The sequence below is a fragment of the Solanum pennellii genome, chromosome 3 (genome assembly GCF_001406875.1).
Source record: "Solanum pennellii chromosome 3, SPENNV200".
NCBI lineage: Eukaryota > Viridiplantae > Streptophyta > Magnoliopsida > Solanales > Solanaceae > Solanum > Solanum pennellii.
Window position 1 is genome coordinate 13,986,538 of NC_028639.1, and position 25,124 is coordinate 14,011,661.

The following is a 25,124-nucleotide window of genomic DNA, read 5'->3' on the forward strand; positions in this document are numbered from 1 at the left end:
TCCTTCTTAACAGTTTCAATTCATATAAAGATTTCTGAAGTTTTATTAAAAAAGTCTCTCTTGAATCTTTGTATGCTTCAGACACTTTGAATGCTTCAGGGATTTTCATAAAAATGCCGTGGTTCAATGAGCCATGTAGATAGGTTGTGATAACGTCCATTAGATGCATTTCATGAACTATCATATTTATGAGATATCTGAAGGTGATTGGATCTACCACAGAAGAATATGTCTTCATGTAATCAATGCGAGGTCTTTGAGAAAAATCTTGAGCAACAAGTCCATCAGATTGTGTCCTTTAATTTTGACCAGTTATTTCTCTGTCTACATTCATGAACAGATTTTTGCTCAAAATCTTCATCTTGTTACATTATTTCAATAGCAACATCATACGTAAATATGTTGTCAATCACAACATTATTTCGGTTCCACCTTTTTTTCGCCGAGACATAATTCATTAAAATTTTATTATTTTCAGAAGTTTTAACCTCCTTGGAGGTTTTATCATTTGTCACGATTTGGGTCTCATCTTGAAAAATTTCTTTCAATCCATGATCTACTTGATCATTGATTTCTTTTCTATTTCGAGGACTTTTGTTCTTGAAACCAATTGGTCTACCATGCTTCAAATGTGGTCTAGAATAATTTGTCATAACAATTTGTCTCGTAGGGACATCAACTCGAACTGGGGCATTAGCAGTATGCTATTTAGTAATCCTTAGAAGATTAGTAAATGCATCTGGCAGCTGATCGGTAATATTCTGTAAATAAATTATTTTTTGAACTTCTATTACGAACCAAAGTACCCCCTAGTTGTAATCGCATCGTCATCCTCTACGAGGACTAAGACAAGCCTCTTAGCATTCGTCATGGAAAATCATAAGTCAAAAACACGAAAAATTAAAACTTTTGCTTATATAGCAAAGAGGTTTACATAGACCTCTACATAGGAATCATACATAGGCTTTTTGCAATAGACCATAACAACGCATAGAAATTTAGTCAAATACTTTGTCTCATATTAATCATCTAGCGAAGTCAAACAATTCGAGCAAAGCCCTTATACAAATTCATAATTGCCACATAGTGCTTACATCAATATCTTCAACAATAGGAAAGAAATAAATGTCTACTAGACAATACAAGTACTACTAAGATAGAGTGTGTTGTAGCATCCTCAAACTAGAGGGCATACCAAAACTTGCAGATTCTAGTCCAAGCCTTCTTGCTTTAGCCTCAATGATACCTCAACGGCCCGAACCTACAATGTTTTGGGAAAAAGAGAAGAAATATGGATTAGTACAAATCACATGTACTAAGTATAGTCCCTCTGCATAAAAAATCGTTAATGCATGAGAAAAACCACCATTTAGTCAAAACTATGCACAATGACCAATAATTCAATATACACATATAAGGAACATCATAATCATATCAACATACAAGTAACTCAAGCAACACTTGTGCAATGCCAGGAATAAAACCCCATAACCCTATCCAAAGCTAAGTATCATATTAAGCAACCCATTTCATACTTATAATATATTCTCATATATAGCATGCTTCATACATCAATACTATTCATAGCTTATCAACATAATCATAATCATAATCATAATTATAATCATAATCATAGAAGAATACTACTAAAATCATCCTATAGGATCCCACATGTGCAATGTGTAAGAGAAGTCTCATACCCCCCTCACACTATGTAGTAACCTTTAGGACAACCCTAATAGAAGTTCACATACATAACTTGTTCATACATTTACTTTAGGGAAATAAGTACCATAACCGACATGAGACCATGTGAGCTACATGGAATTCGGTGTTCTACTCCCACACCGAAAAGAGAGGGTTAACACTTGCCTAAGGTGTGACCACTCGTACATAGCTATTCTAGGTGGATCCACTAAACTAGAGTCCTATGCGGACACATAGTTAAGGGACAAGGAGATTGCTTCTAGAAACCTCGATTTACTAACGTGAGGGTTTCCATCTCATGAGTCAACACATATATTGGAAATCCGGACTTACTAACATGAAGAAACCCATATGGGAGGCCAAACTTACTAACGTGAGACCTCCATCTCATTTTCATGCCCTTTCGGTGCTAAGAAATTATTCCCTTTAGTAATCATCATATAACATCATAAAATTTCACATTAGTCTCTTTAAGACCTTTAAGTAAAGATCTTATCATAATAGCTCATCAAAGGATCAAAAGTGAGAACTATCCTTTCACTTTAGACACAACATTATAATCATGAGAAACTACATTCAATCATATAATGATCACATCATAAAATAATTACATACTTCATAGACAATTCATAGATCTAGGGTTAGGGATGAGGGATCCTTGTCACTAACATCACAACAAAACAATTAGCTATAACATCATTATCACATAAGTAGATTTCACCTTGCATAATTAATATCAAAAGAGAATCAAGATCATAACTCATTGCCCCTCATTGGACTTCATTTGTCAATACCCAAGAACTCACAACCAACATATGAAATAGGGCAATTCATGAAGTATTAACATAACTAAAATCAAAGTAAACAAGTGACATGTTCATCACCCTCAACAATTCACCTTAATAAATCCAAGAAATCAGGGATTTTGGGGGAAAGACAAAGGTCAAAGTAAAACTCATAGGAATTCATAAATTATTCATTAAAAAAAATTAATTCATCATAATTCATCACAATTGACTCACAATTTCGTTTTAGAAAGAAGATCCATGTGAGGAGAAAAACCCTTGTTTTGGTGGATTTAGAAATCATCTTTTGAAGGACCTATTGGGGAAAGGATCCCAAGAGTGAAAGAAATCATACCTTATAAATGGAACTCCACGAAATTGAGTTGGAAAACTTGAAGGCTTGATCTTCTTCTCGGAGCTCTTTTGATCTTCAATGGAGTTTTGGAGGAGGAGAAAATTTGGGAGAGAGATAGAGATTTTTTATTTCAACTTGTGGGACTTGATTTGATTGATGAAGTTGACCTAAATCTTAACCTAATACATATATAGTCACCAATTAAATTATCCAAAACACCCCTCACTTAAATGGGTTTATTTGTGAAGTCAAAACACCCAAAATACGACTTTTTACGAATCTGGAAAGTGTCTCCGCGTCATGGGGCCAAAACACATTTTATTTTACAAAAATAATTTGAGGCAGTGAGGTTCGTGTTGGCTGCATGTCGCACAGTAGCCCACCGATTCTTGACTTTGGCAGCCTGCCCACCCATGTTGGGGTGTTTCCCAAGGACCCTTCCGGTGGTCCTTGGGGTGTTGTTATCGTATGTTTAGATTGTATATACTACACTATACCTATACAAAGTCTTTTTACAAGTTTTAGACTTAATTTTAACCTCCAAAACCTTTCCCAAACATAGGAACGTCAACTAGTTAAATTTCGCTAGTTTCTGGATGTTCAGGCCTTTCTTTGATTCTATGGATCCGAAACTTCTCAAACAAGTTATTTATACTTATTTAGGTCTAATACAATCATTATTCAACATATTAATCTCTATTATAGGTCATGGAAATTTCTGGGTCCAATACTCCCCCCCCTAGGAACATTCGTTCCCGACTGACACTCTAAACCCTTCTATAGGAGGAAGACTCAAGACTAACAGCCAACCAACCAACAATATCATAATGTGTCACATATCATAGGAGGGAATATCAACTCCTTTATACATATAAACATAGCATAAAAAAATAGGAACTTAATCCACACATACCATAAACAAAGCTTAACTTTTCATATCACATAAGGAGGTACTATCTTCTCCATTTCAATATGTGCTTAATATGAACATTTAAAAGTTGACATGTTGATTTTTTTATCAAAACAATATCAATTATGTTCATTATGATCTTTCAGGAACACTTATAGTACACAACACACTCAAGTGAAAGCCAACATAATAAACATATTTCATGGAAAGACAAGAACTCAACTTAGGCATACATTCCTACTACAATATGCACATATTTAGAAAAAAACATGATAAGTTCAACATTATTCACAATAATCATATAAGGAATTACTAACCTTAATCGTTGCTAGGAGTAAGGGGGGAAGATGAGGATAGCGGATCTTCATGTCAGCCTTGACCTCCCATGTTGCACCCTCAACCAGGTGGTTCCTCCATAGAACCTCTATGGAGGTAACCTCCTTACTCCTCAATTTCTGAACTTGGCGATCCAAGATCTCAACCGGGACCTCATATGAAAGGTCCTATTTTACCCCCAAACCTTATAGAGGAAGAATTGACATCGATCGCCTGTACACTTCTTAAGCATATATACATGGAATACCGGATGAAGCATGGCCAACTCATTTGGTAATTTCAACTCATAGGAAACACTCCCAACCTTCTTAAAAATTTCATATGGCCCCACATTAACGGGGACTAAGTTTCCCTTTCTTTCCAAACCTCATCACTCCTTTCATGGGTGAAATTTTTAAATAGACCCAATCTCCTACTTTAAACTCAAGGTCCATTTTTCTATTATCGGCATAGGATTTTTGTCGACTTTGAGCCTCTTTCAGTATATCTCTTATAACCTGAACCTTCTCGAGAGCTTTATAAACTAAATCGGGACCAAGTAGAGCAAACTCATCTACCTCATACCACCCAATCGGGGATCTACACCTCCTCCTATTGAGTGCTTCGAACGGTGCCATGGAGATAGTAGAATGGTAGCTATTGTTGTAGGAGAATTTTATCAAAGGTAGGTGGTCATGCCAATTACCTTTGAAGTCGATGATGCAATCCCTCAACATGTCTTCAAGGGTTTGAATAGTGCGTTCCGCTTGATCATCCGTCTTGGGATGAAAAACGATACTAAGTTTCAATTTCGTACCAATCCCACTTTGGAAATCTTTCAAAAAATGGGAGGTAAATTGAGTACCTCTATCCAAAATGATGGCAATGGGGCCCATGCAATCTCACTATTTCTTTGAGGTACAGTTTGGCATAATCTTCCACCAAATATGTGACTTTTACGAGAAGAAAATGTGCGGACTTTGTCAATCTATCCACAATAACCCATAAACAGTCATGTTGCTGTCGTGTACGAGACAGCGCAACTATGAAATCCATGTTAATATCTTCTCACTTCAATGTGGAAATGTCTATATTTTGAGTAAGGCCACCCGACCTCTGGTGTTCCACTTTTACTTGTTGGCAATTTGAACACTTAGCGACAAAATTCGCTATGTCCATTTTCATACCATTCCACCAATATGTTTCTCGTAAGTCGCGGTACATCTTTGTGGCACCCGGGTGAATGAAATATCAGGAGCCATGAGCCTCTTCCATGGTCAATTCCCTAACCTATTCACATCCGGTACACACAATCTTCCTTGGTGCTTAAGCACCCCATATTTCCCTTGAGAGAAGGACTCATTAGCTTTACTAAGGAATGTTTCCTTTAACTTTACCTATAGAGGATCAAGGTGTTGTTTGGATTTCACCCCAACCACCAGAGATGACTCGGAGTTATGGAAAACCATGACACTACCTTTTAGAGAATCTTCTAGTCGGACACCCAATCGAGCTTACCTATGAACCTCTTTCACTAGCTCTTTCTTATCATCTTCAACATGTGTCACACGACCCATGGATACTCGACTCAAAGCATCCGCCACCATATTGGCTTTCTCGGGATGGTAAAGGACACTCATATCATAATCCTTTAAAATCTCTAACCATCTTCTTTGGCGTAAATTCAAGTATATTTGGGTGAATACATATTCTTGGCTCTTATGATACGTTAACACGTCAACATGCACCCCATATAGATAGTGTCTCCAAATTTTAAAGGAAACACCACGGCCGCAAGTTCAAGGTCGTGTATTGGATAATTCTTATCATGTGGCTTGATTTGTCTAGAGGCATACGCTATGACTTTGCCAAGTCGCATAAGCACACATCCTAGACCCACTCGGTAGGCATCACAATAAACCACAAACACATCGGTACCCACCAGAAAAGTTAATACCGGAGCGGAGGTGAGTCTATCTTTCAATAATTGGAAGCTCTTCTCACAAGATTCCGACCATTTGAACTTGACCTTCTTTTGGGTTAAGGTCGTTAATGGAGATGTGATAGATGAAAATCCTTCAACAAACCTCCGATAGTAGCCGGCCAACCCTGGAAAACTCCAATGTCGGAAGGACTTAAAGGTTTTGGCCAATTTTTGACCACTTCCTTCTTCCTTGGATCAACCTCTACCGCTTCACTAGAGACAATGTACCTAAGAAAAGCCACCGACTTTAACCAAAACTCACACTTGCTAAACTTAGCAAAAAGTTGGTTATCTTTGAGAACTTGCAAAACAATTCTCAAATGATCCATATGATCATTCTCACTCCTTGAGTATATCAAAATATCGTCAATAAATATAATCACGAACAAATCAAGATACTTTCTAAAAACTCGATTCAAAAGGTCCATGAAAGCCGCCGGGGCACTGGTTAGGTCAAGTGGCATAAAATGGAATTCGAAATGACCATATCCTGTTTGAAATTCCGTTTTTGGAATATCAATCTCCCTCACCCTAAGTTGGTGATAAACCGATCTTAAGTCAATCTTTGAAAAGTAGCTAGCTCCTTGGAGTTGATCAAACAAGTCATTAATCCTACGGAGCAGGTACTTATTCTTTATAGTGACTTTGTTAAATTGACGATAATCGATACACATTCTCAAATACCCATCCTTCTTCTTCACAAACAACACCGGGGCACCCCATGGAGATATGCTTGGTTGAATAAAACCCTTATCTAGCAAATCTTTGAGTTGAGCCTTTAGTTCTTTCAACTCAATCGGGGCCATCCGATAAGTAGGTATAGAAATAGGTTGTGTATCCGGTAATAGATCTATACCGAAGTCAATCTCCCGTTCAGGAGGGATTCCATGAAGATCGTCAAGAAAGACCTCCGGAAACTCCCTTACCACGGGTACCGACCCTATGGAAGGGACCTCAGATTCAAGATACATAACTCTTACTATGTGATATAGACAACCCTTTGCAATTAAATTGCAAGATTTTAGACACGAAATGATCTTACCCCTAGGAATTGAGTTTCCTCCCTTCCACTCAAGAATGGGTTTATTTGGAAATTGAAATTTGACCACCCTTGACCTACAATCAATAGAGGCAAAATACACATACAACCAATCCATTCCCAATATAATATCAAACTCTAGCATATAAGGTTCCATCAAGTCAACTAACATAACTCTATTAGGCAAGGAAATAGGACACCCTTTATAGACTCTTTTTACTACTACGGAATCACCCACCTAAGTAAAAACCGAGAAAGGCTCATCTAAGATGTCAGGTAGTATATCAAATTTCATGGCTATAAGAGGAATCACAAATGACAATGTAGCTCCCGGATCCAACAAAGCATATGCATCTAAGGAAAATAATTTTAACATACCGGTGAGCACGTCCGGTAAGCTCTCTAGATCACTTCAGGATTGGAGAGCATAGAAGCGATTCTTCTCAGGAGAATCTGGGTTTGGAGAACTTGCTTGAGCTTAAGAATTTTCCCTTGCTTGAGTCCTCATCATAGGAAAATCTCTCTTGATGTGACCACTCTTTCCACAGCTATAGCAATTACCCGAATTAACAAGGCACTTGCCGTCATGTCTTTTACCACATTTAGAAAAAAGAGACCTATCAACATAAGAACCACTACCTTTTCCCTCTTAGGGATTGGGAGTAGGGACCTTACTCTTATTGTCCCTTGGAGCACTACAAGATCCTTGATTAGAAAACCTATTCTTCAAGCTTAGTTTGTCTTGAACCGCACACCTATTCTTAGAAGAATTTCCCTCTTCGGTTCTCACCTTCTTCAACTCCGTACCAACTTATTTAAGCTTTTGTTCCTCAATTTGCTCGGCATGAACCATGAGACGAGAGATGTCCATCCTAGGAATCAAAATAGCCGACCTACATTTATTAACCACAAGATCGGATATCCGCATGAAAAATTTGTTCATCTTGTCCCTAGAATCCGCAACCATAGTAGGAGCATGCTTTCATAGTTGAGTGAATTTGAGTCTATACTCATTCACACTCATTACCCCTTGACGAAGGTTGATGAATTCTTGCATTTTCCTCTCCCTTAGTTCCAACGGAAAGAACCTATCAAGGAAAGTCGTTTTGAAAGATCCCCAAGTAATCTGACCTTCGAACACTGGCTCTTATCCTTCCATTGCTCATACCAAACTCGAGCCATATCTTTGAGTTGATAGACGACTAGTTCCGCCTTTTATTGAGAACAAACACCCATAGCATCAATATTCTTGAACACTTCATCAATGAGGCCTTGTGGGTCCTCTTCCACCTTGAAACCATAGAAAATAGGGGGATTCATCTTTGTTTAATTCCTAATCGTTGAAGCGGTGGCATTAGCATTGGAGTTTACTTGCACCCTTGTATCCCTAGAACTAGGGTATCCAACACTTGAATCAACATATGAATGGAGGACCTTATCTCAACATTAGACAACACATATATTGGAAATTCAAACCTACTAACGTGAAGAAACCCATGTGGTAGGCCGAACTTTCTAACATTGAGACCTACATCTCATTTTCATGCCCTTTCGGTGCTAAGCAATTATTCCCTTTAGTAATCATCATATAATATTATACAAGTTCACATTAGTTTATTTTAGACCTTTAAGTAAACATTTTATCATAATAGCTCATAGGTGATCACAAGTGAGAACTATCTTTTCACTTTCGACACAATATTATAATCATGAGAAACTACATTCAATCATATAATAATAACATCATAACACAATTGCATACTTCATAGAAAATTCATACACCCTGGGTTAGGGATGAGAGATCCTTATCACCAAAATCAACAACAACAAAATTAGCCATAGCATCATTATCACAGAAGTAGATTTCACCTTGCATAATTAAGATCAAAAGAGAATCAAGATCATACCTCATTGAACTTCATGGGACTTCATACTTAAATACCCAAGAACTCACAACCAACATATGAAATAGGGCAATTCATGAAGTATTAACATAACTAAAATCAAAGTAAACTAGTGATATGTTCATCACCCTCAACAATTCACCTTAATAAATCCAAGAAATCAGGGATTTGGGGAAAGACATGGGTCAAGGAAAAACACATAGGAATTCATCAATTAACCATTAATTCATACTTTAAACAACATTAATTTATCACAATTTTGTTTTAGAAAGAAGACCCACGTGAGGAGTAAAACCCTTGTTTTGGGGGGATTTAAAAATCATCTTTTGAAGGACTCTTCGGAAAAGGATTACCAATAGTGAAAGAAACCATACCTTATAGATGATAAAGCCACAAAATTGAGTTGGAAAAATTGAAGGCTTGATCTTCTTCTTGGAGCTCTTTTGGTCTTCAATGGAGTTTTGGAGGAGGAGAGAATTTGGAGAGAGAGAGATTTTTGATTTCAACTTGTAGGACTTTATTTGAGTGATAAAATTGAACTAAATATGACCTTAATACATTATATAGTAACCCATTAAATTACCCGAAAGACCCCTCACTTAAATGGGTTCATTTATGAAGTCAAAACACTCAAAATACGATTTTTTACGAATCTGGGAAGTGTCTCCGCCTCGCGGGGCCAACACACATTTTACTCCCCAAAAATAATTTGAGGAAGTGAGTTCCATGTTGGCTTCATGTCGCACAGTAGACCACCGATTCTTGACTTTCGTAGGCGGCTTGGGCAGCCTGCCCACCAATGTTGGGGTCCTTTCGAAGGACCCTTCCGGTAGTCCTTGGTCTATTCTTATCATACGTTTAGACTCTCTATACTATACTCTACCTATACAAAGTCTTTTTACAAGTTTTAGACTTCATTTTAACCTCCAAAACCTTTTCCAAACATAGGGACGTCAACTAGTTAAATTTCGCTAGTTTCCGAACGTTAAGGCCTTTCTTTTAATTCTATGGCTCCAAAACTTCTCAAACAAGTTATTTATACTTATTTATGTATAAAACTATCATTATTAAAAATATTAAGATCTAGTGTAGGTAATGGAAATTTTCGGGTGTGTCAACTTCTTGGTCACATTGATTTGTTTAAGGATCCAGATGAGATAGAGATAATAAATTTCAATCTGTATCTTTTCTAACTGCTTATTTTCTTCCCCTAACGTTGGGTATACTGATTCATCAAAATGAAAATAAGAAAATCTTGCCTTTAATAAATCTCCAGTCATATGATTCAAATATTTTATGATTAAAGGAGATTCATACCCAACATATATTCCAATCTTCTTTAGGGCCTCATATTTGTACATTATGATGGAGAAATCCGCACATCTGAAAAATTCCAAGATGAAAAATGTTTGGCTCTTGACCAAAAGCCAATTTAATTTGAAGAATTCATAATAATTGACGGCCTTATGCACATAAGTGCTGCTGCATGCAAAATAGCATTCCCCCCACATAGGCACGGACACCTTTGTTCTCATTAGCAATGACCTAGCTATCAATTGCAGAAGTTTAATTAATGATTCTGCTAGACCATTCTGCGTATGAACATGTGCAACTGGATGTTCAACTATTATACCAGTAGACATACAATAATCATTGAGTACTTGAGTTTTAAACTCACCAGCATTATCTAGATGGATGTGTTTATTGTATAGTTTTAAAACTGTGCTTTTAATCTTATTATTTGAGCCAACAATCTCGCAAAAACCATGTTGCGAGTTGATAATAAGCACACATTGATGATCATGTGAAAACATCTATCAAGACCATATGATATTTAAAGTATCCACATGCATGTTGAATTGATCCACATATATCACCCTGTATACGTTCCAGAGATGTGGGTGATTCAATTCCAACCTTAATTGTTGATGGTTTGATGATCAGCTTTCCTTGATAACAAGCAGCACAAGAGAATTTCTTTGACCGAAGGATATTTGGGCTCTTTAAGGCGAGTCCATGTGAATTCTCAATTATTTTGCGCATCATATTAAATCTGGAATGGCCCAACCGGTCATGCCAAATGATTAAATCATTAAAATTAGCAAACCTTTTGCTTACTACAATATGTGATTCAACGGTACTTCTACTTATATAGTAAAACCCAGAATAAAGTGCAGGTAATTTTTCTTGCACAATATTCTTCTCTACATTAATTATAGTAATGTAAAGGTACCCAACCTTTCCTTCATTAGTCGTATCTACATGATATCCATTTTGACGAATAACTTTGAAACTTAATAAGTTTCTTTGAGACTTACAACAATATAATGCACTATCAATGGTCAATATTGTCCTCCAGGTAGTACTAAGGTCACTCTTTCAGAGCCCTCAATTAATTTTATACTACTTGATATTCTGTTGATATATGCCATTTTCAAAATCAAATTAGAAAAGTATTTATTTTCTTATGAGAAAAGACATAAATACATCATCGAATTTGTCCCATATTTTCATAAAGACACCTAAACTTTAAAAGTGTCCTATCACCCCACTAAACAACTATATATCATTGTAAATGGGTCATTTTTACCCATTCCCTCGTCTACGTCGTGCGCGTGTTGCTCACTCACTAGAATAGAATATACCCGACCCGACCCTTATCTTTTGAAGAAAAGTCGTCTATGTTCTCTTCTCATCACCCATCACCAGACTAGGTAAAGAAATGGGAACATCCATGGAAAAGCCAAAGCTCTTATAAACACATAGGCACTTAATAAGACAAGAAGCTTCTCTGATAAGTGAATGCAACTAAAACGACATCAATTCTACTGGGAATCTGGGAATCTCCCTTTGTCTTTGTCAGGTATATCTATTGCCTCATCTATTAAATCTAACAGAATGGTGCTCGTTCTCACCATTGTGTTGATAATAATCTGCTGGTTAGAGCTTGTGTTCTCATCTTGAAGTATGGAAAGCAAATTCAAAAGCGAGTGCATTGGTCGTCTCATTCCGTTGTTCATTACCTTTCGAAACGAATTTCTTGCTTGTCTTGCCTTCACGACATTCTCCTTAGCCTGTTGCAGCAAACCTTTCCTCGCTTCTAGTTTCTCCCTCATTAATTGTGACTCTTCAAGAACCATCGTATAGGAATAGGGCCACAGCCAGCAATTACTTCCACTATCTTCATCTCATTATGGCTCCAATCATCATTTGCACTCGGAATAACCAAAACTAAAATAGCATAACGAGTGTCAAACAACTCAGGTGTCACACCTTTAAAATCCGAAGCAACATAGTTCTTGCTATGAAAATCAAAATATTAGGGCTACCACATCTATTTTGGGTTTAAATTGGGGAAGATGACATAAATTAATTCAATAATTAATAATAAAGAAAGGAAATGACATGTGGCACTTTTAAGCTGGTCAATGAAAGTGAAAACTGGTCCATGACGCGCCTCACGTGCGTGTAAACAACCTAGACGAGGGAATGGGTAAAAATGACTCATTTAAAACGATATATAGTTGTTTAGTGGGGTGATAGGATACTTTGAAAGTTTAGGTGTCTTTATGCAAATATGAGACAACTTCGATGGTGTGTTTATGTCTTTTCTCTTTTCTTTTAATATATTATGTGTTGTAGCATTATCAGAAGGCACACATCTCTATTACTCATGTTGAATCCAATTGATAACTGGGGATTTCTATTAATTTTTTAATGTAAAATACATCAAAAGAAGTATGAAACAAAAATAATGACTGAAATTTAAATACTTCAACATGAAGAACATGATAATTAAAAATACATAAGTAAATATTAACAGACTGCATTCCCCAGTTCTCCAAATAAGTCATCAACTTTCATATGAGTAATGTTACTGAGGCCATCAAAAACATAATCCTTTAAAGTCAAATTTGCTTCAACATCCTTATCATATTTTTGAGATGTTCTCGATTTATCATCATCTTTAAGAGTCATACGTGACTCAGCTCGAGCATTGAAATAGAAAGCACCACCTTTATTTCCTTCCTTTTAAAGGAATTTGGGTAGAGCTAACAAAATGCTCAAGTGTGCGACATTCATTCTTCCAATGTCCTTTTATGCCACAACGCTGACAATTACTTATTGAGGGGTTATTTTGAGAACTCATGTTGTTCTTTCTTTTATTATGACCACCACCTCTACGATTTGTGAATCATCTCTTATCTTTGTCACGTCCCCGTGCATTATTATAGCCCTGATGATCATCTTTTTCTACTTTAGATTGATCACGTTCTTTCACCACATTCACTTCTGGTAATGGAGAAGCTTCAGTGGGACGAGCTTCATGATTTTTCATTAAAAGAGCATGATGTTGGTCAACCACTAGAAGGCATGAGATCAGTTCAAAGTATTTCTGAAAATCCTTTTTATGATATTGCTGCAGTATCACATTTGAGGCATGGAAAGTAACAAGTGTCTTTTCCAACATATCCTCGTCTATTATAGTCTCCCCACATAATTTCAGTTGGGAGGTTATCTTGAATACAAAAGCGTTGTATTCAATTACGGTCTTAAAATCTTGAAAATGTAAGTGCATCCACTCATAACGAGCTCTTGGCAACACTGTTGCCTTTAGCTAGTCATATGTCCCCTTTAAATCAGTCCACAACTCAAGTGGATCTTTTACCGTTAGATATTCAATCTTCTGATCCTTATTAAGATGATGGCGAAGGAAAATCATAGCCTTAGCTTTCTCTTGGATCGATGCTTCATTTCCCTTAGTAATTGTGACATCAATTTTCCTTAGTAACTGTGACATCAAGGCCTTTAGCAAGTAAGTGAATCTCAACATCGAGTACCCATAAAAGATAATTCTTTCCCAATATCTAATGTCACAAACTCAAGTTTGGATAAATTTGACATAATGAGATTAGAAGAGAATATGTGAATTAAATTAGAATATTTATATAATACTTTTGCAAGTAGCAACTTCGTGCTGATAACGTATTAAAAAGAAAGCTCAGAATAATATAATGTAATAATAATAAGAAGACAAGAAGTATAAGATAGAGGAGAAAACTTTTCTTATTCTAGTGTATCTTCCAAATGGTGAGTGATATCTCTATTTATAGTGTTGAGATATCACTCCCAAATGTTATTCCCTCAAGATTGACACTGCAACAATAAACACTATCAGAGGTAGATACGCTAGACTTTGTATCCTTTCCCTTGTATCTAAACAACTCCCAACTGATGTCCTTATAGGAACACATCTTCAAGACTTCAACAAATTCACCTATGAACCTGTTGGAATGTATACGTCCAGTTATATTGATGCGACTAGGTCCTCAATACAGTAAAGAACAATTGCAGAAACGTAAAGATTGACAAGAAACTTTACGTGGAAACCTCCTTGCTCATGGGAGAAAAACAACGATTTTTTATCAACAGGACTTTTCAAAGCACTTTCACTAATCTTCAACAAGCAAAAGTAAAAGTCGGTTACAACAAGAGATTAGCCTGCTAATCTCCCCACTAAGTAATACTCTCTATCTTTTTGTTGAGCCTGAGCAGATACAACACTGCTGTATATATTAATCCTACCCGATTAATATAGACTTAGAGTAAGAACCTAAGTTACCCTCAACCTAGCCCTTATAATGATTCACCAAAGTTTGAAACGTTTCTTTCACAATTGAAACGAATCCTACAATGTAAGAACAATTACAAGCAACTAAATACATCAAATACAAAAAGCAATAAATGCACTTCGATCAGTTCCTTTGGTTGTTCTTGAAGCTTGAAATTTTTCTCTATGAATGAAAGAATGAATTTGTTGTTGTTTGTTTGATATATACCAAGAAAAGTTATTACCCATCAAACAAACAACCTGGTCGTCCCTTATTGGTGAAGTACTCTTCTACTTCACCAACTTTCCTGACGCAGACAACTTTTACAGCTTTCTAGCACTTTGAAGCCTGGACGAGTTTCATACTCTGCAGAGGACCAGGTCCCTGCACTTGAGAGAAGATCATCAAAACGTATAAGAGCATAAACACTTATCAATTTCAACCATTTTGATGATGACATACAATCTGCATAACTCCTCACGTGAGTGTACAATCATTCATTCATATGACCATAAAACAATAAGCATTATTCATATGGCCAATGAACTCTCCTTCACTCTATCAAGCCCCTTTGTTGAGTTGAGCAGAGTTCTTCCTTGAAGATGACTTTCGCTTTGTAAGCTTATGAATTTTCAGATAGGAGAAAATCCAAAATTAGTTTGCTAAATCTTAAGTTTTTGTATTGGTGAGAAGACTATATGAAATACACACAAACACCTTGGGACCGCCCATTGGCTGAGAGACTGTCTTTCTGGAAGGACGTGAACCTACCATATCAGAAGTGGCAGCTTTTCTGATAGCTATCTTGACGTCCTTTCACATTGCAGTCTTACAGGGACCAAGTCCCTTACAAACTTCTTTATGAATTCTTGAAAGGCTTGCTGGCTAACTTTCTTCTTTGAATGAATATATTTAATATGGTGTTTGTCATGTTGAAAATATCAAACATAAAAATTTATTATCCGTTGGACAAACACCCTCTTCCATTATGACTGGTGTAGTACGCTGATACCTCACCAACCTCTGACACGACAACTTTACAATTGTATCCCATTATAGATTTGGACGAGCAAACTCAGACAGGGACCAGGTAGCTTTATTTGTAAGGATCATCAAAACACCTAAAACATAACAGTTTCCCCCTTTTTGATGATAACACATAAATATACCTCACATTGAGTTTATCATTCATTTCCCTGTCAGCAGTCCCAATAACAAGGATCTGGTTCCTTGTTAGATGTTTAAGTTTGTCAAATTATCAAAAGTTAATATCAACTCCAAACTAATAGAACCCCCTACCCCCATTTGTAGGTGTTGCGGAAGACTGGGTCACCTAGTGCATTCATGCTCGCATAGACCATCCGATACACCTTCCTCCTCAAGCAACACAAACTATTTTGAGCATTCAGAAAATTAATTGGTTTCTTTGACGAAGGATAAGGAAGGATGGACAACATCCGTTACTACAATTCTCTCATGATACCAAATATGTAGCATTGTATATACCAACAATGAATTGCAAACAGACTTTGGAGGTGGAAAATGCAACCATCAAGGTGCCTATGGTGAACCTTGAAATGTCTTTGAATCAAAGAGGGAGATCCAATGCACAAGAAGTCATATAAATGAAGATTCTAATGTGGAATTTTAGGGGAGATCATAACGCGAACTTCATGAATAACTTGCATACTTTACTAGAATGTAACAATCCTTCTGTGCTAGCTCTCACAAAAGCAAGAATAGAGAATCATGATAGGATACTTCAGGCCCTTTACCTTGCTGACGTTATACAGGTCCCTGCTACTGGATACTTGGGGCATTGCACTTTTTTGGAATAGCAGTTGAAGTCACAATTGAACCTTATGTACTCACGGAGCATGAAATCCATGCAACTATCAAAGTAAGCTTTTCCTCTCCTAAATGGTTCTTCTCTGTTATTTATGCAACGAATAATCATAGTTCTAGAGATATACTGTTGGATAACTTGAGAAATGTTTCTGCTAAAATAAAAGATCCCTGGTTAGTTTGTGGTGATTTTAGTTAAATTACCCATGCTTCTGAAAAATTAAGAGAAAGACGTATAAATAATACTAAGTGCTCAACTTTATAAGCTGCCTAGATGATATGAATATGATTGATCTTGGGTTTACTGGCCAAAAATATACATGGTCAAATAATCATAAATATTGTAAAACTCTGATTAGGGAAAGAATAGATTGCTTCCTTAGTAATCAAGATTGGTTAAATCTTTACCCCGACTCAAGTGTGCAGCACCTCATTAGGACTCACTTGGACCACTGCCCATTGCTATTGGATTGCACTAAAAGCTTTTCCAAGCCTACCAAATTATTTGGAAAGATACGGAGGTAATAATGGTCGCTACTTGTACGGAAGCTTTCGAGTTGTATAACATCCCCCCAGATCTTAATAAAACCTTTATTTGTCTTATCCCTAAAATAAATAACCCAGACGAAATTACCCACAACAGACCCATTGTTTGAATTAATGCATCAGTGTTTAGTCTTCCAAAATTGTCTCTTAGTTTTTCAACAAGTCTTTTTAGAATTTCGTAGTACATGTATCTAGTAAATTGTGATACATATATTTATTTATTTCTGCAAGACTTTTTGTTTTCTATTTTGAGTAGTATAAATAGTGATGTAGTTGATGATTGTAATGATCTCAAGTGACCTTAAGTAACCTATAATAAACTTGAGCATTCTCTAAGGATATTATTTTCCTTCCATATATCCTACAAATTGGTATCAAGAGCAGGTTTTCGTTTTTAATCTGGGGTTAGGTGAAGAAAAAAATATGGCATCCAAAACAAATGGAGGTGCTGATTCTTCAGTTGTTTTTACTCCATTTTTGGATGGAACTGATTTTGAATACTGGAAGATAAGAATGAGAACACATTTGAAAGCTGAAGGTTTGTGGACTATTGTTGCAAATGGCTTTGAAGAGGCAGAAAACGATGGTGATCTTACAGCAGCAGAGATGAAAAATCTTGAGGCTAAGTATCGTCAAGATGCAAAAGCCTTGAGCAAAATCCAAATGGGAGTCTCAAGAGCTTATTTTGCAAAAATTGCTACTTGTGAGACTGCAAAGGAAGCTTGGGATTTTCTGGAAACTGAGGTGTATGGTGACGAAAAGGTACGCACTATAAATCTTTGAACTCTTAGAAGAGAGTTTCAAAATTTAAAGATGATAGAATCTGAAAAAATTGATGAATATTGCACAAGAGTCATGAATATTGTTAATGAAATGAGAAATCATAGTGATACAATTTCTGACCAACAAGTTGTGGAAAAGATTCTAATTAGTGTCACATAAAAAAGTATGAGTACATCGTTGCTATCACTGAGGAGACGAAAGATCTTTATAAGCTTTCCATCAAAGAGCTAGTTGGATCATTTCGTGCACACGAGAAGCGGAGATTTTTTCGTGAAGATCAACCCAAAGAGACGACTTTCCAGTCTAAAATAAATGAGAATTCTCAAAATTTCTCAAAAAATCATCAGAAGAAAAATCAAAAGCCAAAAAAGAAGCAGGATCATGATTGTTCTTCCAAGAAGGTTGAAGAAAAAGATGAGAAAAACTCTAGTCTTTTTTGTAAAGTTTGCAAAAAGACTAATCACAATGCAGAAAAATGTTGGCACAAAGGCAAGCCCTAATGTAACTTTTGTAAAAAGTTTGGCCACGTTGAAAAGGATTGTTGGCACAAGAAACGGGAGCAAGCAAATTTTTGTGAAAAACATGAGGAAGAAAGGGAAGAAAATCTTTTCTTTGCTTCTAAATCTGATGCTTCAACAAAAAGCAATGAATGGTATGTTGATAGTGGTTGTCGTAATCACATGACTGGAGATGAAAAGGCTTTCCTCTCAATTAATAATAGCATCACTACTAAAGTGAAGATGGGGAATGGAACCTTAGTTGATGCGAAAGGTAAAGGTACTATTTCGATCAACATGAAAGGATGTGGTAAGTAAATTCATGATGTTCTTTATGTTCTGGACTTGGAAGAAAATTTGCTTAGTGTTGGTCGACTCATGGAAAATGGTTATTCTCTTGTGTTTAGAGATAATTATTGCAAGATTTATGATAAAATTGAGCCAAATCAAGTCATTGTTGAAGTAAAGATGATAAAAAGAAACTTTCCTTTGCAATTTCATTACAATGCATTAAAAAATGAAATTGTAGATGATTCATGGCTTTGGCACAAATGATTTTGTCACTTGAATTTTCATGGTTTAAAGCTTCGCAAGAAATTGGACATGGTGCAGGGCCTTCTTGAGATACATACTGAGGTGGATACATGTGAAAGTTGTATAATGGGAAAGCAACACAAGAAGTCTTTTTCAAAAGGGTTGTCTTGGAGAGCAAGTGTATTTTTGGAACTAATTCATACCGACATTTGTGGACCAATGAAGACTCCATCTCTTGGAAGTCAAAGGTATTTTCTAATCTTTATTGATGATTTCTCAAGAATGACTTGGGTTTATTTCTTGAAAGAAAAGTCAGAAGCATTTGCTACATTCAAGAAATTTAAAGCCCTTGTTGAGAAGCAAAAAGGTTGCAGCATCAAAACCATTCGCAGTGATCGAGGAGGTGAGTACACAAGTCGAAAATTTGAAGAATATTGCAAAAATGAAGGCATTCAGAAGCAACCTACAGCAGGGTATACTCCTCAACAAAATGGTGTATTTGAAGGAAGAAATAGAACAATTGTTGAAATGGCCAGGACTATGATGAATGAGAAAGGGCTGCCAAAATAATTTTGGGCAGAAGCAGTGCATACAGCAGTTCACATCCTTAACAGGTGTCCAACAAAGACACTAAAGTACAAGACACCAGTTGAAGCTTGGAGTGGAATTAAACCTTCTGTAAGTCATTTTAAAATTTTTGGTTGTATTTGTTATGCTCATGTACCTGCTGAGAAAAGAACAAAATTGGATCAAAAAGTCAAAAATGTGTCTTTCTTGGTTATAGTGATGTGACAAAAGGATATAGGCTTCTCGATGTCAAAACTAACAAACTTGTTGTTAGTAGAGATGTCATTTTTGATGAAAAAACAACATGGAATTGGGAGGATAAAAAGATAGAGAATACTGCTATCATATCTTCAAATCAAGAAGAGGATGAGAAAGATGAAGATGTCTCTCAAGGGGGAGAAATCCCAGATTCAGATAATGAAGAACCGCCTCCAAGAGGAACAAAAATGTTGAGTGACATTTATCAAAGATGTAATTTTGCCGGTGTTGAGCCGGAAAATTATGAAGACAATAAAGAATGATGTTTGGAAGAAATCCATGGAAGAAGAAATTGGAACGATCGAAAAAAATAATACTTGGGAGCTTGTGGCTATTCCTAGAGAAAGAGAAGTTGTAAGTCTAAAATGGATTTTCAAAATTAAACTCAATGAGGAAGGAGATATTCAAAAGCACAAAGCAAGGTTGGTTGCCAGAGGCTTCACGCAAAAACCAGGTATTGATTTTTATGAAACTTTCTCTCCAGTTGCTCGTCTTGAGACAATTAGAACTGTAATTGTTGTTGCTGCCCAAAAGAAATGAAAGATATTCCAACTTGATGTTAAATCAACATTTCTTAATGGAAAACTTGATGAAGAGATTTATATTGAGCAACCTCAAGGATTTTTTGTTCAAGGGGGAGAAGAAATGGTGTATAGACTAAAAAAAGCTCTTTACGGGCTGAAGCAAGCTCCAAGAGCCCGGTACAATTAAATTGATACATACTTTCTGAAAAATAATTTTCGGAGAAGTAAAAGTGAAGCCACTTTGTATGTAAGAAAGAACATGGCAGCATTATCATTGTTTGTCTCTATGTGGATGATTTGCTCTTTACAGGAAATGATGCAAAATTTCAAACAAGTTATGATGCAACCTTATGAAATGAGTGATCTTGGATTGCTAAATTATTTTTTGGGCATCGAAGTTTCTCAAGTGAAAAAAGGAATTTTCATTTCTCAAAAGAAGTATACCAAAAATATTCTTCAAATATTCAAAATGATGGATTGCAGGTCTGTGGCCATACCATTAGCAGCAAATGAAGAAGTTTAGAAAAGATGATGGAGAAAAGAAAGTTAATAGCTCACTTTTTAGGAGTTTGATTGGAAGTTTGCTATATCTTACTTCAACAAGGCCAGATATTATGTTTGCTGCTAGTTTATTATCCAGATTCATGCAAGAACCAAGTCAAGTGCATTTGGAGCTGCAAAGTGTGTTCTACGCTACTTGCAAGGAACAATGGATTATGAAATGTACAAATTTGGTGGAAATTTGAACTTAATTGGTTATTCTGATAGTTATTGGGCTGGAAGTATAGATGACATGAAGAGTACTTCTGGTTATGCTTTCTTATTTGGATCAAGCATTTGTTATTGGTTATCAAAAAAGCCAAGTGTTGTTGCTCAATCCACTGGCGAAGCAGAATATGTTTCAGCATCCAAGGCTACTTATCAAGCTATTTGACATCGGAGAATATTTGAAAACATTGGTGAAAAACAAAAAAAAAGGGACTGTTCTGTATTGTGATAACAAATCAGCAATTGCCAGTCAACCATGAAAGATCAAAGCATATTTCCATCAAGTATCATTTTATCCGAGAAGCACAAGAGAAAGGCGAAATTCAGTTGCATTATTGTCAGACAGGAGAACAACTTGGTGACATCTTCACCAAAGCACTTCCTAGAGAAAACTTTTGCTATCTTCGAGAACGCTTTGGAGTTATCAAGCAAATGCATTAAGGGGGAGTGTTGGAATTAATGCATCAGTGTTTAGTCTTCCAAAATTGTCTCTTAGTTTTTCAAGAAGTCTTTTTAGAATTTCGTAGTACATGTATCTAGTAAATTGTGATACATGTATTTAGTTATTTGTGCAAGACTTTTTGTTTTCTATTTTGAGTAGTATAAATAGTGATGTAGTTGATGATTGTAATGATCTCAAGTGGCCTTAAGTAGCCTATAATAAACTTGAGCATTCTCTAAAGATATCATTTTCCTTCCATACTTTCTACACCCATTAGCCTCTGTACCACTATCTATAAAACTATTACCGAAATCATCGTTAATAAGATTAGGACTTATCTGAACAAAATTATAAGCCCGCAGCAGTGTAGCTTCATCCCTGGGAGAAGAGCTGTGGAAAACGTAATCATAGCCCAAAAAGCCACTCATTCTTTTCAAAAATCAAAAGGAAAGCTTGGAAAATTTTTGCTCAATAGATTTGGAAAAAGCCTTTGATAGTCTGGACTTTCATCATCAGACAGTCTCTTGCTATCCTTAATTTTGCCCCACATATCATCCCCCTAATTATGTCTTGCGTGTCCACTTCTTCCATCTCCATCCTAGTAAATGGAAGACCCACGAGTTATTTCCTTCCTTTAGAGGGATTCGACATGGAGACCCTCTATCCCCATACATATTTATTATCTGTATGGATTCCCTCTACAGGAGCATAAACTTTTCCTTTCAGGAACGCTTGTGGCAGCCAATTAGAGTAGGAAGAATAGGAATACCCATATCCCATCTTCTCTTTGCGGATGATATTATCCTCTTAGCTAAGGCAAATTCACTAAATGCATCGACAATCATTCATATTTTCAATACCTTTGCAGAACAATCTGGACAGAAAATAAACTTCAACAAGTCTTCAGTCATCTTCTCTAATAACGTAAACTCTGAAGATCGCAAAAACTTATCCACCGTGTTAAATATTTGTCAATCTAGGAAAATGAATAATAAGCTTAAGGGATGGAAAGCTAGAATGCTATCCTTGGTGGGGTGAACTACACTCATTAAATCGGTCCTGGCCTCCATACCAAATCATGCCATGTAATGTAACTTATTACCGCAAGGAATTTGTAGCCATATAGACCGTATTCAAAGAAATTTCCTTTGGGGCTCTACATCAGAAAAAAGAAAACTTCATCTAGCCAATTGTGACCTAGTAACAACGCCTAAAATCTTAGGTGGGCTAGGATTGCAGAAAACAAATTGGAAAAACTCTGCGCTCATAGCTAATCTAAATTGGAGATTTATGAATAAAGAAAATCTCCTTTGGGTTAAAGTCCTCACAAGTAAATATAAAAACACAAATCATAATCTTCGATTAACTAAAATCCATACCTATCACTCATACATTTGGAAGAGTATTGTCGAAACATTTCCTTTATTCTATAATGGAATTTCCTGAACATCAACAATATGGATAACATCCATCTCTAGGAAGATAAATGGATTGAAGCTTCACATCTCCTTCGCGAGGTAATAATACAAGGACCTCTTAATAAGCATGATCTCTACCTTACAGTTTCACCCATACTCTCCAATGGAGTCTGGAATTTCTCAGGTATTTCTTTCAATATTCCCAATCACATCGGAGAAAATATTTTGAATACATACACCCAAACGTCTATTCCAAAAAATAAGGATACTTTCTATTGGAATCTAACTTTGGGCGGAAAATTTAACTCTAGTTGTGCATATAACCTATTACCATGATCAATAAAAGGGCCTAAAATACCCTTAAAGTATTGAAAATGATACAAAATTACCCTTCATTCACCTATTGGCTCCAAAATGCCCTTTTCATCCACCTATTTACTCCAAAATATCCTTGTTCAAAATTGACCACTTTTTTAATTGTTTTAAAATTAAACTCTTTAAATATTTTTATAAAATACTTGGCGTTCAATTATTGATTATAATTATAATTTATTAATATAATTTATAAACCAACCCACTACACACTCATTACTAACTAAACCTCACCCAATTAATAATTCAATTATAATATCAAAATTGTCATAAACACTACTAAAACACGATGAAATTATAGATTTCTGAAAAATGACATTCAAAATTATTCGAGTCCGAATCGGAGCCCAAATTAAATTTAGGTTGAGCCGCTTATTTAGGAGGACACTTTCTTTCAAACTAGAATTAGAAATTTATGATTAAAGGTAAAGAAGTAATACATCCCGAATTGATTCATGCACTTTTTTAAATATAATTTTATAAATATTTATGATTTGTTTTAAAACTTTAATATATTATTTTGAAAAAAGTTACCTATAAAGTAACATCACATAATTGAGACGTAAGAATAATTAAGATAAACATAGTCAGACTTTTAAGTTTATTGGTGATTTTTATTTAGCCACTTGAATGTATGATAATTTACTTCTATAATTTTTAAAAACACTCAATTGGCAGTAGCTTGCATTAATAATGTGACGGGTTCATAAATTTAGAGGGATTTAATTATTAATTGGATATGTAGTGGATTGATTTATAAATTATACTAATAAGTTAAATTATAACATATAGTTGAGCACCACGTATTTTAAAAAATATTTAAATAGTTTAAATATAAAACCGTTAAATAAGTGGTCAATTTTGAACCAAAAGGTGGATGACAAGGGTATTTTGGACCAAATAGGTGGGTCGGAAGGGTATTTTGGAGCCAATAGGTGGATGGAGGGTAATTTTATACCATTTCCAATACTTTGAGGGTATTTTAGACCCTTTTCCGTTAATAATAATACTTAACAATTCTAAATATTGCTGGATCTGGAAGCTTAAAACTGTTATAAAACTGAATTATTTTTATGTAGCTACTACTTCTAGACAAGCTGCCTACTTCCACTGCATTAGCCTATAGAAATATCACCGAAATAAACACTAGCTTTACATGCCCGAATGTGGAAAAAAACACCTTACATGTTTTTGTTCAGTGCCCGGAAGCAACTAACATCAGGAACAACTTTGTAATTACCATCAATAATCATGAGTTCCACAACAAAAACAATTATGCAGCACCTACTGCAATCTTAACCCCTTTTATCCTCTGGATATCTGGAAAAGTAGAAACAATAGTGTCTCCAAAAACAAAAATGCCCCATTCTTAGTATTAACACTCAAAATATGTCCTTCAACGGCCTTAAAATTTTATCATCTAGCTTATTGTCCCCTCTCCAACTCCCCGAGATGCAAGATTTCTGTTCAATGGCATAGACCGCCCGTAGGTTTCATCAAGCTTAATTTAGACGGTTCTTTCGATCCCAATACAAACAATGGAGGTACGAGAGGAGTTATGACAAATCACATAGGTGATTGGATAACGGGTTTCACTTGCAAGGTCAGAGTTAAAACAAAAAAATATTTTCTTTTAAAAAATTGACGAGAATGACCTTGATTGGGGTGGCGGGTAGAGGGTGACATATAAATGAATTTTTAAAATTTGAAATAATTTTCAAAAACATTTTTTTAAAAAAATAAATTGAAGGGATGGCCAGGGTGGGGGGAGGGAGTAAATTGATTTTTTTTTTAAAAAATTCAATATATTTTCACAAAATAGTTTTTTTTTTCTAAAGTTGACGAGGTGGCGACGAAGGGGGTGGGGGTTGCCTTGTTGGGGGAGGGTCGTAGAATTTTTTTAAACCAAAATTTGAAATATTTTTCAAAAATATTTTTTTGGGGGTAAGGGGGGGGGGG

At 35.8% G+C, this 25,124-nt stretch overlaps 1 long non-coding RNA gene across 1 annotated transcript; it reads right to left on the reverse strand.

Moving 5' to 3' along the window:
• Positions 1 to 997: 997 nt before the first annotated feature.
• Positions 998 to 22,999, reverse strand: LOC114076338. Its single transcript, XR_003577162.1, has 2 exons — positions 22,755 to 22,999; positions 998 to 1,261 (listed from the first exon to the last, which is right to left on the reverse strand). It is a non-coding gene; the product is annotated as an uncharacterized LOC114076338 (long non-coding RNA).
• Between the last annotated feature and the right edge of the window lie 2,125 nt (positions 23,000 to 25,124).